The sequence below is a fragment of the Aquarana catesbeiana genome, linkage group LG11 (assembly GCF_042186555.1).
Source record: "Aquarana catesbeiana isolate 2022-GZ linkage group LG11, ASM4218655v1, whole genome shotgun sequence".
Lineage (NCBI taxonomy): Eukaryota > Metazoa > Chordata > Amphibia > Anura > Ranidae > Aquarana > Aquarana catesbeiana.
The window spans coordinates 64,243,731-64,260,545 of NC_133334.1; the positions used below are offsets into that span (position 1 = coordinate 64,243,731).

A 16,815-nucleotide genomic window follows, 5' to 3' on the forward strand; every position below is an offset into this window, starting at 1 on the left:
GTCCGACGGACAAAAGTCCAAAGTACAAACACGCATGCTCAGAAGCAAGGACGAGCTGGAAGCGGTCGGTCTTGTAAACTAGCGTTCGTAATGGAGAATTAACATTCGTGACGTGGCAAATTATGAAATCTCCAAATGCAGCGCACAATTCTCTTCTTCTTTCATGGGATAATAATGAAGCTGCTTTGCTGGTGATACTGATGGAGTTATTGCAAACAAATTTTCAAAGGGTTTTTTTTTTCTAGTGATATCAAGAATAATATTATTATGCTTGTTATTTTTTTTTGGTGCAAGTTACCACAACACCATTATCCTGTAGTTTTTAAGATCAAAGATACAGCTATGTTGGTGTCCCTTGTCGATTTTACATTGTATTTTTTAAATTGTAACTGCCTACTCCCAAACTGTCATTTGAAGTAAAACACATAGCCAAGTATTATTCTACACAATTTTTTTTATTGTGCATTAAAAAATAAAACAAATACAATTAGACATGCTATCTGCCAATAGAACTTAACCAAAAAGTGCATTCTATGCATCCAAAAATATAGAAAATATACCAAATCAAATCATTATTCAACCAAAAAAGTAAAGCCTCACGCATGTGTCCTGCTTCTTAATATAGGGGGTCAACAATGCCAAGAGCTGGTGAAAGCAGGGGTCCGTCATCCGGAGATATTTCCGAAAATCATCCGGATTACTCTCCTGAAGCTCCCGCAGCAAAGGCATATGACATAATTGGTCACGATTAATAAAGCAACCAATCTTTGGTCCAAGAAATCCTCCTCCTCCTGTTCCTGGGCTGGACTTGGGTCAAAGCAATAACTCCAAGGCTAATAATAAAAAACACGTTATCTCCTCAGATTCCGCAACATGGCTGGTTGAGGAACGGCCTTTCAGAAACGAACTGAAAAGCGCGAAATGAAAAGCGCAAAATGAAAAACGTTAAATGAAAAGCACGAATCAACACTCACCAAACTTCTACTAACACGAAATTAGCAGAAGGAGCCCAAAGAGTGGTGCTAAAAAGCTGAAAAACCACGTAGTACGTCACTACATTCGTGTTTGTTGGCCGACAATTGCTTGCTGTTTGTATGCAAGACAAGTTCCTGGCAAACGCCCTTCGGACAAAAGTCCGAGGTTTTGTCTGCGGAAAATACGATTGTGTGTACGAGGCTTTAGTCTCAATTATATGTGGACACTGGGGGGCAATAGTAAATCTTCAACTGGAACCCTTTGTCGATGCAGCCAGATAACTGTAGGAAAAGCAATCAGGAAGAGTGCATTAGCGAAAAGTGTTTATTAACACAGATAGACACGAGCCAAATCCATACTCACAAGAGTAGAAAGAAAGCAAGCATTGTATCGCACGACAACCAGATCCAACGCTGGTGAAGTGTCACCTGGTCCAATACTTGATCGGCAAATTGATATGTTTCGGGGAATTCAACCCCTTCGTCAGAGCTATGCCAAACACAAACTCACATCCTTGTATATCAGCACACTAATGATCCACCTCCAAAAACAAGGGGCAGTATCTCAGCAACAGACAGGGCCAGTAACACCTCACCAACACAGGATCAGGTCGTGGCACGATGCAGTGCTTGCTTTCTTTCTCTCTTGTGAGTATTGATTTGGCTCCTGTGTCTGTCTTTATTAAATCTTTTGGTAATGCACTAGGCGTTTGCACCCTACTGTTTGCTTTTCCTATGTTTATACATATTTACTTATAGAGATAACACCTGCCTATAGATGTCAAAGGCTTAAGCCACATCTACAGGGGCTGAATGTTAGAAGACTGGTCGAATGTCGGTTTATATTGAACGCCCCCGACATTCGGCCCATGTGTATGTCAGCCGGCCCGTTTGGACTGCTTCTGTTGGATGACCCATGTGTATGTCAGCCGGTCCATTTGGGCTGCTTCTGTCGGATGACCCATGTGTATGTCAGCCAGTCCGTTTGGCCAGGTCTGCCGGATGAAAAAAGAACTATTAGTGTGTACCAGGAATTAGGCTAGCTTTTTTCAACCTTTTTACCCTAGGTGAACCTTTTGAAAGAATTTTTAGCTGTCATGAAACCCTTTTGAAAATGATGATATCTACAGTTCACACTAGTTTACATTAGTGTGATAAGTAACTTCTAGATACAGGAATAACTAGAAAAATAGAAATTGGTGAACCTTGAGTAGATCATTTTGCGACACCTGCCTGTTCTATATGACATAATTCTTTTCAATAATAATCATGAACTGAAACAAATAACGATGGTCAGGAAAGAAACACAGATTGTAAAAAGTGAAGGATCCTCTTACATTAGTGGTTGAAGCGAAGTACCTCCTTATTATTGGCAGTCAGCAAAAAAGTGCACCATTGGTGGTCAGTGTATAAATATGACCTCTAACACTGGATGCTAGTGGAAAATTGCCCACTTAAATTGATGGTCAATGCAGGCGAGAGATCAATATAACACTACTCAATGAACCCCTAGAAAACCTTTGGAACCCTGGCTAAGAAAGCCTGGTTAAAGCCGTATGCCATAAATTTATAAACATATAACTTGAGTTACAAACTTGAAACACATTCCCTATATTTCCAGCCAATAAAGATAGAAACACTGTATAATCATTAGAAGAATAAAGCCACAATTGTAGGTTCGTAGACAATTATGTGCACTACTGCAGACTGTATGACAAAAAGTAATATAAAATAATAGCCTGAGCAGCCATTAATACTTACAAGATATATGAATATACCAGGAGAAAGTTGTGACTTAATATTGTGTTTAGTAGACGTCCAGACACATCTGGGACCCATTTGACGAGTTTGTCCTCTTTTGGCTCCGTCAGTTAGATTTGTGTGCATAATTTGGAAGAAAAAAGGACAGTCACTGGAATATTTGAGTTCAGAGGAGGGTCACTTGAGACCTAAGATATATATTAGGTTCAGGCAACTTTGAGTTTTAACATACAAATTTTAGTATTATGCTTTGACAGGGGAAAGGTTCCTGGATCACATGATTGTTAAAAAAAATAAATAAATAAAAGTTGCTAAGTCCACCACCATATCTCCACAGTACATGGGTGACTTCTGATTTGATTTTTTTTTCTTTTTGCTTTCATGAGCATACATAAATGCTTTAGAGTATTATAACAAATGTCTATTCTGGAAACAGAATATAATTTCATGACTTCTGACAAAATACCCAAAAATCAGATCAACAATTAAAAAGTAAAAAAAGTGACACACACACCAACACTATGCGTAATAAATACTATATCTATATATATATACCCGTATTTATCGGCGTATAACACGCACAGGCGTATAACACGCACATTCATTTTAAGAGGGAAGTTTCAGGAAAAAAACTTAAATTTTAAATAAGGAACTTTGAAGCAAAATTAGGGTCAGTGCCCATCTGCAGCCTCACCATTGCCATCAATGCAGCCTGATCAATGCCCATCTGCAGCCTCACAAGTGCCATCAATGCAGTAGGCTCACCATTGCCATCAATGTAGCAGCCTCACCATTGCCATCAATGTAGCAGCCTCACCATTGCCATCAATGCATCAGCCTCACCATTACCTTCAATGCATCAGCCTCACCATTGCCATCAGTGCAGACTGATCGATGCCCATCTGCAGCCTAGAGGGTACAGGGAGGGGGCGGGACGAGCGCCGACAGATTACATACAGTGAGAATCTCTTATGATAGACAGAACAGTAGTCCAATGGCGGCCCAGGAGACGGGACTTCTTATTACAGAGGCCACCAAGTAAACAGAAGATTCTGACTGTATGTAATCTGATGGCGCTCGTCCCACCCCCTCCCTGTCCTCTCCGAGGCAGCTAAAATTGAAGTATTGGCGTATAACACGCACACGCTATGTGCACCCGATTTTCATGGTGAAAAAGTGAGTGTTATACGCCAATAAATACAGTATATATATCTATATATAGATATATAGATAGATAGATCTATATATCTATATATATATAGATATATAGATCTATCTATCTATATAGATCTATATAGATATATATAAAATAAATTATACTTAGTGTTGGTGTATATGCATTGTGTGTGTTTTTTTAATTATGTGTATCTAATAATAGGTGTTCGCAAGTGCCCTTGTGTGTGTGTGTGTGTATAATGTATGCTGTACACATACATACACATAAATTTTTTTATGCACATTCTGATGGCGTCTGTTCCCGCGCCAGACACAGACTACGATCCCTCAGTGCTTAGGAAAGCCAAAAGCTCCAGTACTCAGAAGCTGTGATCAGATTTCACGGTTACTACCAAACATCTGCAATGAGATTTGAAAGAGAAATTTAAAACTAATTCTACCAGAAGCCTACTAACTAAAAATTCACCCTACAATAAAATGCAGAGAAGCAATATATTAATGTCCTGATAGTTTGACCATAAAAAACTAAACACAGAAACAATTTTCTGTTCACTTGCAGTCAGTAATAGGAAAGTCCATTGAGAGTCTTCTTTTAAAGTATCAGTAATTCAAACTGAATACATTATTTTAAAAATGCATAAGAAGAGTACTTTCAGTGAAACCACATGTCAGAATGATCAGTAGATCCAAAGAGAAAGAGCTTAATTTGTATGGAAATCTCAACTTTTTCATTAAAGGTCAAACCTTGCCCCACCACCGCCCATCCCTCAAGCCTTTCTATTGGTACTTTAGTGTGATGCGTAGACTAAACCTGTAAAAAGCTGAAAATGTCATATTAGTCCTAATGAACCGTCCAAATTTTGATCAGTGGGTGGCCCTACCGGTGCCACTCCGCCCAACATCTTTCGATAAAAAAATCGAAGAAGCCAGGGCAGAAATCTGTCAACAGCCGAACAGCACTTGCGGGCATTGTTTGGATATTCTGACAGCTGGCATTACCTGCAGACTGAATGAAATAAGTTTAGGGCCAGCTTTAGTTACAAAATAGGACACTTGGAAGGTTGAAAAAGTGGGACAAATTTAATCTACACCGAAAAGCTAGAACATAACTTAATCTGCCTATTTTGATAGGTGGTTTCACTTAAATGTTTTCATCCTAAGCACAATTTCATTGGCTATTTTTTTAACATGGTTTATTGTTTTAATGTGTCAGCATGAGTTTGAAGTGCTTCTTCAAAAGAGCCACCAATCAGTCTCTACAACTAAGCCCTATGGGTAAAATGCTTTAGAAGGGTGGTCCTAGGTGAGGGCTGTCAATGTCAAGCTTGTGGATATCCTTCCCAATAAATGTGCACCATTGATCCCTTCCATTGTGCGGTAGTTTTTTTCCTAGCACTTGCTCTGTGTGTGAAGACGGCTCATATAATACCCGGGTTTGAAGTGGCAGTGAGGAGGAATGGTTTGGATTAAAGTGTATTTATGTCCAAGCTACCAAGTGTTGGACTGGCCCTGAGGGTCTAATTCTCTGAATTTGACTGGAGCCTGTAGGTAAAAATGTAAAATACTTAAAGTAGTTGCAAAGGCTAAATATTTTCTACCTTAAAATATAACTAGCTTTTATCTTTGGGTAGAGTGGAGAGGGAATACCTGTCAGGTTTGTACTGCTGTCTGTGCACCCATTAGGAAGATTCATCTTCCCTATTAGTCCTGTATACCATTATCACTAAAAGTGAAAGTAAAAGAAAATCCCACATTTTTGGTTGTACCCAAAATAAGAATAGTAGGGGTATCTTCCAATGCGGACACTAGTTCTAGTGACAGCCAGGGATTCCCTCGCTTTAGAGGGATTTTCTCTCACTTCCTGTTTTGGCTATGGGATGGGAAGTGAAAGAAAATCTCCCAAATGGGAAACAGATGGCATAAAAAAAAACCTTACAGGGGTTATAACCTCCCTTCCTCTATCCAACATGAAAACAAATAGTTTTGCCTTTACTTTTGCTTTAGTGCAGTGTCTGCATTAATGTTAAAAAAACACCAAGATTAGTGCCCCCCCCCCCCCCCCCCAGCCACCCTAAATTTTTACATGAGCCCGATTTTCATTCAGCACTGTGCCCAAGAGCAGCATCACAGCTCTCTTTCTCCTCACTGGCTTAGATGTAAGCCCTATGCCCTCACTGGATTTGATTGGCTCCTGCTGCTGTCAATCAAATCCAGTGAGGAGGGGTGGGACCGAGCCGCACTATGTGTGTCTATAGACACACATGCTGGCTTGGGAGTGAGCCAACACATCTGCCCCCATTCCAAGCGCTTGCTATCCGGGCAGACACAGAAGAGAAGGAGCGGACAACGCTGGTGGGGGACCCCAGAAGAGGAGGTTCGGGGATGGTCTGTGCCATTGCAAAGAGCATATAAGTATAACATGTTTATTATTTTAATAAAAATAGCCTTTAGTGATGCTTTAATATTAACAAGTTGTTCCAGTAATTAATACAAAGTATTATAGGGATGCAGTGTAGTCTGCCAAATGGCCTAAATTCTCATATTGTATGTCCTTGCCAGACTGGGAATTAACAACTGTGTGTGTGTGTATTAATTGTGATATACATCAATGGAGAGTTTTCCAGGGACTCAGTCAACTCAAAAGAATGCCTTTTGGGGCTTTTTGCCCACTTTTATTCATTCAAACATCATAGATGGATAGAATTTAGAATGAAAAAACTTAGGAAAAGTCTTAGGAAAATGAGTAGGAAAATTCTCAGAACATTCGAATGTCAATTGAAAGGTTTTGTTTGCTTTTGATTTTGGAAGTAATGGACTTTTCTGATCAAAAGCCACATACACTGTTGGAAATGTGTTTGTTCGAGAAAAAATTTCCATCCTGCTCCTTCGAATTTTCTTGTCACTGTGGTTGAAACGACCGTCAATTTGACCCCACTAATAATTAGAAAATCAAATTTACTTTCTTATAACATTATTTTCCTAAGAATTTTTGTTTGAAATTCTACCCATCTATGGCCAGTTTAACACAGTGTTCTGCCCATGCAGGGGTTGTTTGATAATAATGAACACGGGCTTATTTCAGTCCCCTGGTTATTATGTAGCACGGCTCTGTCTATTCCTCTTTAGGACAGAGCTACCCCCGTCTCAGCCTCTCTGAGACATCAGAATGGCTTGGCAGACTATCTACATAAACCAGGCAGACCAGAAATCATGTGCTTCCCACATGTCAGTCTTCAATGTGCTCTTGTAGCACATAGGAGTAATGTCTTTTGTAGGCAATTTGACTCCAATCAGCTTCATACCTGTTCATACATATATCAAAGCAGGTGTACTAAGTGCTCAAAGGGCAGTCTGCATTAGATACCTGGGAATGACCCATTGCTGTCAGTGTGGCAGATGTAATAGGCAAAAAATGGGAGGTAGAGATTGTTGGGTGGCCCCGCTTGCTCATCTGCTTAACACATCTTGTGTTAAAAAAACTTCTCCAACTCCTGCATTAATACCCAATATGATGCAGGGGGAAGATCAGGTTATTCATGAGCATGATTCATTTTTGGAGAAAAATCAATTGTTTTTACACTTTGGGGGGGTCAAAATCGTGGAGGTGACCATTCTTGGTAAAGAGTTTTTTTTTTTTTTAACCTTTCGGAATATCTTTGTTACCTGAACATGTACTACCTCAGTCAGTTGGGTTTCAGCTTACTTTAATAGTAACATAGTTTTATACCGTCTAGAATCATAGGATATTTACTGTATATCTCTGATTTGGGTAGAACTATGTCTTGTGGAAAGCTGTTCCACAAACCTTTTAAAGTCACGCTATCAAAATGGTAAAAAAGAATACCTGTAGAAGAAGAGTCTCTATATTTGCATTTCTGGTGACCCATATCTTTCAACACTGCCATAATGCTGCTCCATACCTCCCAATATTTTAAGATGGGAATGAGGGACACCTACTAGCAACCATATGTAGGAATAGGACACACCCCCTTAAAAGAGAATTAACCCCAAAAAATAGTTAATGAAATCCACAAGAGCTTTTTTTTACCACTGCTCTTTCTTTATATTGGCTTTTAAAATGTACAAATGCAGCAATTTAGATATTAGATGAAAGGTTTAGCACTGGGAAGCACTATTTGAAAGATAAAAAGTGCATTTTATATACAACTATATAGATCAGACCAAAATGAGGGACAAATGAGGAGGAATGAGGGACAGAAGGACATTGCTCCAAATCAGGGACAGTCCCTCCAAATCAGGGACAGTTAGGAGCTATGCTGCTCCTCAGTTGGCACAAGTATTTTATCTGCCAGGCAGGTTGAAAAGCTATTTTCTCTGTTACACACAGTGGTTCCTTGTATGTATTGTAGTCATGCACAAACCTGCAGGAGGAACCACTGCATGCGGTGGAGGTGGCCATTATTGTGAACAGCTTGCCATTGAATTTTCTCTATAGAACATTGATATCTCAGTACAAAGTGATTACATCCCCCTTTTCCTTATAGCCAAGATCCTGTATGCTCTTTAGTAACTTATTTTCCATTTTCTACATCGAAGACATCCTCTGTTAACTTATATACAAAATTGAAGTGCATATTTATCAGGAAGTCATGCTATTGCCTTGCTTAATTACCGTAAATACTCGAGTTTAACCCGAGTTTTTCAGCACATTTTTTTTGTGCTGAAAATGCCCCCCTCGGCTTATACTCGAGTCAAGCACTTTCCTGCAGCAGAGAATGACATTTTCCAAACCAACTTTGGCCCCCTAGCACCAAGTGGCCCCGAGATACGGGGCCCCAAAGTCGGTTCAGAAAATGTCATTCTCTGCGCAAAATTGCTTGACATTTTCCAAACCAACTTTGGGGCCCTGTATCTCGCCTTTGGATATGTTATAGTGCTAGTTCCACTGGGGTTACACACCAAATTTGGGGTTCCTAGCACCAAGTTGTCCTGAGATATTGGGCCCCAAAGTCGGTCAACTGTGTCCATCTGCAGCAATGTCATTTCAGGACCCTTTGGGTCCAGAGACCCCAAATTTTGGTTGCAGCTAGGGGGCATCTAGGAACCCTTAACTACCGAGTTTGGAGTTTGGGGAACCTATGGCTGCAAATGGACACCGTGAGGCTGCAATTGGGCATTGTTGACCCTCTTTTCTACTTACAGTAGCTGCGCATTTCTCACCCTAGGCTTATACTCGAGTCAATAAGTTTTCCCAGTTTTTTGTGGTAAAATTAAGTGCCTCGGTTTATATTTGGCTCGGCTTATACTCGAGTATATACGGTATATCACTTCTGAGTCTTTTTTAAAATATGTACAGTATATGTGAAGCTGACCATACACTAGTAGGTGTTAAAAAAAACTTTCGTATGGATATTCATATACAGTACATTTGATGACTTGACAAATGTTGTTCGAAAGTACATCAAATTTTTGCTTTAAGCAGTCAATTTAAAAATCCGTGGACTTCAAAGAGAATGACATACTCTGTAAAAAAAAAAAAATTTCATTCAAGGAAAATCTTCCATTCTGCTCCTTTGAATTTTCTTTTCACTGAAGTTGAAAACATTGATTTGACCCCACTAGCAAGTAGAAAATCAAATGAACAATTGTGTATGGCCAGATTTACTGTTAGGTACACATTAAGGCCTCATCCACACTGGGCTTCAACAATGCCACTTTAAAGGGTATTTGACTTTTTTTTCTGCCTCTAAGGCCGGGTTCACATATATGTGGCTGGGGTTCCCAGCATGGAGTCTGGTGTGTCTCTGTTAATCGGTTCAGGTGCGTATCAGGTCTGAATTTTTGCTGAATTTGCACCTGAACTGGACCCAAAGACGCACAGGACCCTTTTGGAATGTGGACCGTAGCCACCCCAGACCTGTGTGATTTGGCTCCTTTGTGTGCCGGGCACACACCATGTCATGTGAATTGGATGTGAGTAAACCCGCATCCAATTCCCACATATGTGAACCCGGCCTCGATGTCCCTCCATGCTAACCTATGTGTCCTTGCACACATAGGCATTTACAGTGCATCCGGAAAGTATTCACAGCAGTTCACTTTTTCCACATTTTGTTATGTTACAGCCTTATTCCAAAATGGATTAAATTAATTATTTTCCTCAAAATTCTACAGACAATACCCCATAATGACAACGTGAAAGAAGTTTGTTTGAAATCTTTGCAAATTTATTAAAAATAAAAAACGATATAAATCCTATGTACATAAGTATTCACAGCCTTTGCTCAATACCGCGTTTAGCTCTTGAACGTTCATTCACTTCAATGGCCCAAATAAATTTATATTATAATGTAACAAATGAATGCCCAGGCACTTGATGCGTTTGCAAAAACTTGTCTCCTGCCAGGAGAAAGGCGTTTAGAAGAGCTGGGCAAATGCTCAGTATGCATGAGGCCTAACAGTAAATATGGACAAACTTTGTGTGTTCACACGTTAGTATAATAAGAGCTGAATGTAATCCACCAATTAGCAATACAACTATGAGTGCAAAAAATGAAAATAAACTTATGGCTATGGTGCGCTGTTTTCACCGGCACACCGGTTGTTTAATGCTTGTAAATTGACATAATGTGGATGACCCCTGTTCTACTATATGACTTGGTGTGATCTGCTGACCAGGATTCTGTACTTTTATGTCCTGGCTTTATAAAAACAAGGTAAAGGGTAATGGTCCCCGAAATTGAACCTTGAGGGACCACTTCATAGCATGAATCATTGGCTACAACTCTCCAAAGTTACACATTAGCTGTTTGTAAGCAACCATGCACTTAGCAAAGTCCAAATATACCATATCTACATCCAAGTCTCTGCTTCCTTCCACATATAGAGCAAAAATGTTTTGGACAATATCTGTTTTTCATACATTTGTGCTGGTTTTCATTTATGGTATGTTCTATCAAGTTCTCTTGTACATTGTGCCTTACCAACCATTCAATTATTGATCCTACATTATATGATAGAGAGCCATACCCCCATAAACGAATATTTTAGGTGTAGGTGGAGGCTGATGGTCAGCTCCTGGTTTTCTTTTCAAACTTTTTTATTGAGAGTAAGACATAAGGTTTAACAGGCAATACATCTGTCACATAATTGGGTTTGTCATTGTACATTAATACCCCTGTGGGGATTGTGTTATAACAATTTTCAGGGATAAATTATGCGGCACGGTCCAGTGACAAATTTTTCACAGAGTTAAGTGAGAACAAAATATAACGGTTTCCTGTTACGTCTAGATGACAAACAGCTCCTGGTTTTCAATGACTGTATGGTATACCCAGCGAGTAGTTTCTCTGTAAAATATCTGTTCAGGAATAGTAGGAAGAGACACGTCACACTACATACTAATTATAGTACAGAAACTATTTACTGATCAAAAATGTTGTTCAAAATTGCCTGATTATTAAATCTGTTTAGGGATAACATTTTCTACATGTGGTACCCACATTTGCAGCCATGGGCATTCAGGGGCAAATTCAAGGAATGCAGGTCCCAGCATTTGTCCCTGAACACACAAGGCCCTAAATGTGGATATGCGTTCCCCATTGACAACATCACCTATGACGAAACGTGTCTGGAGAAGGATACATGCTGACGTCACCACGCTGTCTCGTTAGGAGGACGGGAGTTTTGTTTGTAGCCGGCCGGCTCTGCTGTTTTTATGCGCGATTTTTAACTTTCTAAATGTTAATGCAATACTGTTTTTTCTAAATAAGTATCTGGTTAGACAATATTACACTATGGTTGGTTTTCTCTTTCTGAGTTTGCTGCTGAGTTTGTAGCTGAACTAATGGTCCTGGGTTGAACGGTGGTATTGGTGTTTGGATACACTTATGCAGCGATTTTAGTCGACTAAAATCTCCAGTACATTTTAGTCGACTAAAATCAAATGGGTTTAGTTAAATTGCAATGCATTATTTAAGAATTTCTCTAGAATTTCCAAACTCATTAAATACTCCTGGAGTAAAAACCTAATACCATGTTAATTTTTATGGTATTAATGGTTGAACATGCACTACAGGCACAGATTTAGCTGTTGTGATATATAACTTCTTTATAAACACAACCAGGTTTCATAAACAAACAAAAATTTTGCTTTTTGGAGTGCAACTTTAAAAAATAATCCAAAAAACTGTAACCTCTATCGCTTGTAATGTCATTGCACATATTACCTGAATATATTACCAACATTAAATATTAAGAAAAAAAATAAGAAAAGCCTTTTTCTTATTTTTTTCCCCATTCAGCAGCTTAGTAGATGCCCCTTACTTATTCTTAGGTAGTAGTGCAGTGTTCATTTTAATGTCAAATTTAGAGTTAGTTTTAGTCATAATCTAAAATGCCATTTTAGTTTAGCCTTATTTTAAATTATCTGAATTGTTTCAGTCTTTTTTTAGTCAACTAAAATAGTGCTACTTTAGACTATGAAAATAAAACTGCTATTCATCCCTGTGCGCAAGGGACCCAACTGTTTTATGTGTATAATAAATACTAGAAAATGAACCATGCTAACAATTGTTTATGTAAATGAGAACCAAACTGTTTGTGACTATAAAATCTTTTTATTTTTTAGGAACTATATATATATATTTAAATATATTGGATTGATTTGTGATAGGGACGTGTGTGTGTGTGTATATATAAGTATGTATACACACTATATTATCAAAAGTATTGGGATGCCTGTCTTTACACACACATGAACTTTAATGGCATCCCAGTCTTAGTCTGTAGGGTTCAATATTGAGTTGGCCCACCCTTTGCAGCTATAACAGCTTCAACTCTTCTGGGAAGGTTGTCCACAAGGTTTAGGAGTGTGTCTATGGGAATGTTTGTCCATTCTTCCAGAAGCGCATTTGTGAGGTCAGGCACTGATGTTGGACAAGATGGCCTGGCTCGCAGTCTTTGCTCTAATTCATCCCAAAAGTGTTCTATCAGGTTGAAGTCAGGACTCTATGCAGGCCAATCAAGTTCCTCCACCCCAAACTCGCTAATCCGTGTTTTTATGGACCTTGTTTTGTGCACTGGTGTGCAGTCATGTTGGAACAGGAAGGGGCCATCCTCAAACTGTTCCCACAAAGTTGGCAGCATGAAATTGTTCAAAATGTCTTGGTATGCTGACGCCCTAATGGGGCGTCGACACGGTCTGACTTTTCGGCTACAAAAGTCCGACAGCCCGTCCGACAAACTTTCGATGGACTTTTGGCGGACTTGCGGTGGACTTTCTAACGAACGGACTTGCCTACATACGATCACACAAAAGTCAGACGGATTCGTATGTGATGACGTACATCGGACTAAAATAAGGAAGTTGATAGCCAGTAGCCAATAGCTGCTCTAGCGTTGGTTTTTGTCCGTCGGACTAGCATACAGACGAGCGGATTTCTGGGTCCGGCGGAGTTACGACGTAAAGGTTTGAAGCATGTTCCAAATCTAAAGTCCGTCAGATTTGCGACTGGAAAAGTCTGCTGAAGGTCCGGGGAAGCCCACACACGATCAGATTGTCCGCCGGATTTGGCCCGTCTGCGTCTGTCGGACTTTTGTAGCCGAAAAGCCCGACCGTGTGTACGCCCCATAAGAGTTCCCTTTACTGGAACTAAGGGACCAAGCTCAACCCCTGAAAAACAACCCCGTACTATAATCCCCCCTCCACCAAATGATTTGGACCATCCACATCAGTGCCTGACCTCACAAATGCGCTTCTGGAAGAATGGTCAAACATTCCCATAGACACACTCCTAAACCTTGTGGACAACCTTCCCAGAAGAGTTGAAGCTGTTATAGCTGCAAAGGGTGGGCCAACTCAATATTGAACCCTACAGTCTAAGACTGGGATGCCATTAAAGTTCATGTGCGTGTAAAGGCAGGCGTCCCAAAACTTTTTACAATATACTGTATAGGTATATTTATTTGTGTGTTTGTATTGTGTATGTATGTGGTGTGACCTAGTGGAACTGTTTAGGAAACTTTGTTTACCATGTCCTCTCTATAGTCTTGTATAGTCTTGCCATCCTAAACTGAGTGCCAAAACCAGCTTTTCCTTCCCCCTGTCCAGCTTGTTGCACCAATGAGCGCTGAAGGACAAGAGCAGAGAGCAGTGACTGACAGTCACTGCTCTCTGCTCAGAGCGGGCCGAGAACTGAGTGATTTAGCAGCTATCTGATTGCTCAGTTCTCAAGCTTAGAGCCGGCAGGGGACAGATACAGCATTGAGATGAGTATGTGTGTTTTATTTTTGTTTTTTTTAAACCCCAAACATCTCATTTAAGCCCTATTTGTTATATTGTAGCACTGATAAAGGAAAAATTCAAATGCCCCTGCAAAGTGCTGTCTGCTTTCAAGAAGTCTGTGACCAATTAATAATGTCTGGACTATAAGACTAGTGTAGCACTTCTCTTGTTAGTATTCATCAACATTCTCCAGGAGCAAAACTGCAGCCCTTATGCTGACCATATGCTGTATTCTATGCTTTGCTGACTGAACAAACTCTGTACAATCTTTTAGGTTCATCAAAACTATGTACAGTGCCTTGAAAACGCATCCATACCCCTTGAAATGTTCCACATTTTGTCCTGTTGCAACCAAAAACATAAATGTATTTTATTGGGATTTTATATAGTGATAGACCAACACAAAGTGGCACATAATTGTTAAGTAGAAGGAAAATGATAAATGTTTTTCAAAATTTCTTACAAATAAATATCTGAAAAGTGTGGCGTGCATTTGTATTCAGTCCCCTTTACTCTGATCTCCCTAACTAAAATCTAGTGGAACCAATTGATTTCAGAATTCACTTAATTACTAAATAGAGTCCATCTGTGTGTAATTTAATTTCAGTATAAATACAGCTGTTCTGTGAAGCCCTGTGAGGTTTGTTAGAAAACCTTGGTGAACAAACAGCATCATGAAGGCCAAGGAAAACACCAAACAGGTCAGGGATAAAGTTGTGGAGAAGGTTACAGCAGGGTTAGGTTATAAAAAGAATATCAAAAGGTTTGAACATCTCACGGAGCACTGCTCAATCCATTATCCGAAAATGAAAAGCATATGGCACAACTGCAAACCTACCAAGACATGACTGTCCACCTAAACTGACAGGCCGGGCAAGGAGAGCATTAATCAGAGAAGCAGCCAAGAGGCCCATGGTAATTCTGGAGGAGCTGCAGAGATCCACAGCTCAGGTGGGAGAATCTGTCCACAGGACAACTATTAGTTGTGCACTCCACAAATCTGGCTTTTATGGAAGCGTGGCAAGAAGAAAGACATTGTTGAAAGAAAGCCATAAGAAGTTCCATTTGCAGTTTGCGAGAAGCCATGTGGGGGACTCAGCAAACACGTGGAAGAAGGTGCTCTGGTCAAATGAGACCGAAATTGAACTTTTTGGCCTTAAAGCAAATGCTATGTGTGACAGAAAACTAACACTTCACATCACCCTGAACACACCATCCCCACTGTGAAACATGGTGGTGGCAGCATCCTGTTGTGGGAATGCTTTTCTTCAGTAAGGACAGCGAAGCTGGTCACAGTTGATGGGAAGGTGGATGGAGCCAAATACAGGGCAATCTTAGAAGAAAACCTGTTAGAGACTGCAAAAGACTTGAGACTGGGGTGGAGGTTCACCTTCCAGCAGGACAACGACCCAAAACATACAGCCAGAGCTACAATGGAATGGTTTAGATCAAAGCATATTCATGTGTTAGAATAGTCCAGTCAAAGTCCAGACCTAAATCCAGTCAAGAATCTGTGGCAAGACTTGAACATTGCTCCATCCAATCTGACAGAGCTTGAGCTATTTTGCAAAGAAGAATGGCCAAAAAATTCTCTCTCTAGATGTGCAAAGCTGGTAGAGACATCCCCAAAAAGACTTGCAGCTGTAATTGCAGTGAAAGGTGGTTCTACAAAGTATTGACTCGGGGGGGCTGAATACAAATACACACCACACTTTTCACATATTTATTTGTAAAAAAAAATTGAAAACCATGTATCATTCTTCTTCCACTTCACAATTATGTGCAACTTTGTGTTAAGCTATCACATAAAATCCCAATAAGATACATTTACGTTTTTGGTTGTAACATGACAAAATGTGGAAAATTTCAAGGGGTATGAATACTTTATAAAGGAAATTGTAATATAATGACAAACCTAAACAACACAATATATACTATATATATATATATGTGTGTGTGTTTAATATGAGACTTGCACTACAAAGTTAATGGTAGATCTAAAGGGAATTGTACAGTTTATCTAAGTTACGGTCCGTCTTATGATGGGCCATACACACTTCGATAAATGATTGATTCCTTTTCCCATCTATTTTTTGCGATATGAATAATCAATGTATAGTCGACAACCCAATCAATCTATATCTCACACATAGGGAAGTGGATTTCAATCAATAGTTGAAATGTAAGATCATAAGCTATCAATTGCATCTCTCTTTCTACCATGTAATCTTAAATTCTGATTGATGGAAATACAATCGAATACATGACCAAAACATCTCATTGCTACAAAACAATAGATAATTTTCCACCCTGGTCGATCAGCTAAATTTGATCAGATATGATCCAATTCGTTTGGAAGGTAAGTCTGACCATACATTATACAATTTTTTTGTACAATTTTCCTTTAGATTTACCAAAACCATATAATATGATGTCAAAACCTAAACACTTTCAATTTGTATGCAATCAGACAGGCCCTTGCACTACATAGTTGAAGGTAAATCTAAAGGAATTTGAACAAGAAAATTGTATAATGTATGGCCAGCTTAAGTTATGACTATTCAATTATTTTTTAATCGCCCATTGATTGGATAATAAAAATAGAAACATGTAGGGCCACCATTATAGAGCTGATTACTGGAAAATATTCCAGATCTT

General features: G+C 39.5%; 1 protein-coding gene across 3 annotated transcripts in view; it reads left to right on the forward strand.

Moving 5' to 3' along the window:
- MPPED2 (metallophosphoesterase domain containing 2) overlaps positions 1 to 16,815 on the forward strand; it is a 313,479-nt gene that overhangs the window by 91,061 nt on the left and 205,603 nt on the right. The window lies entirely within an intron of this gene.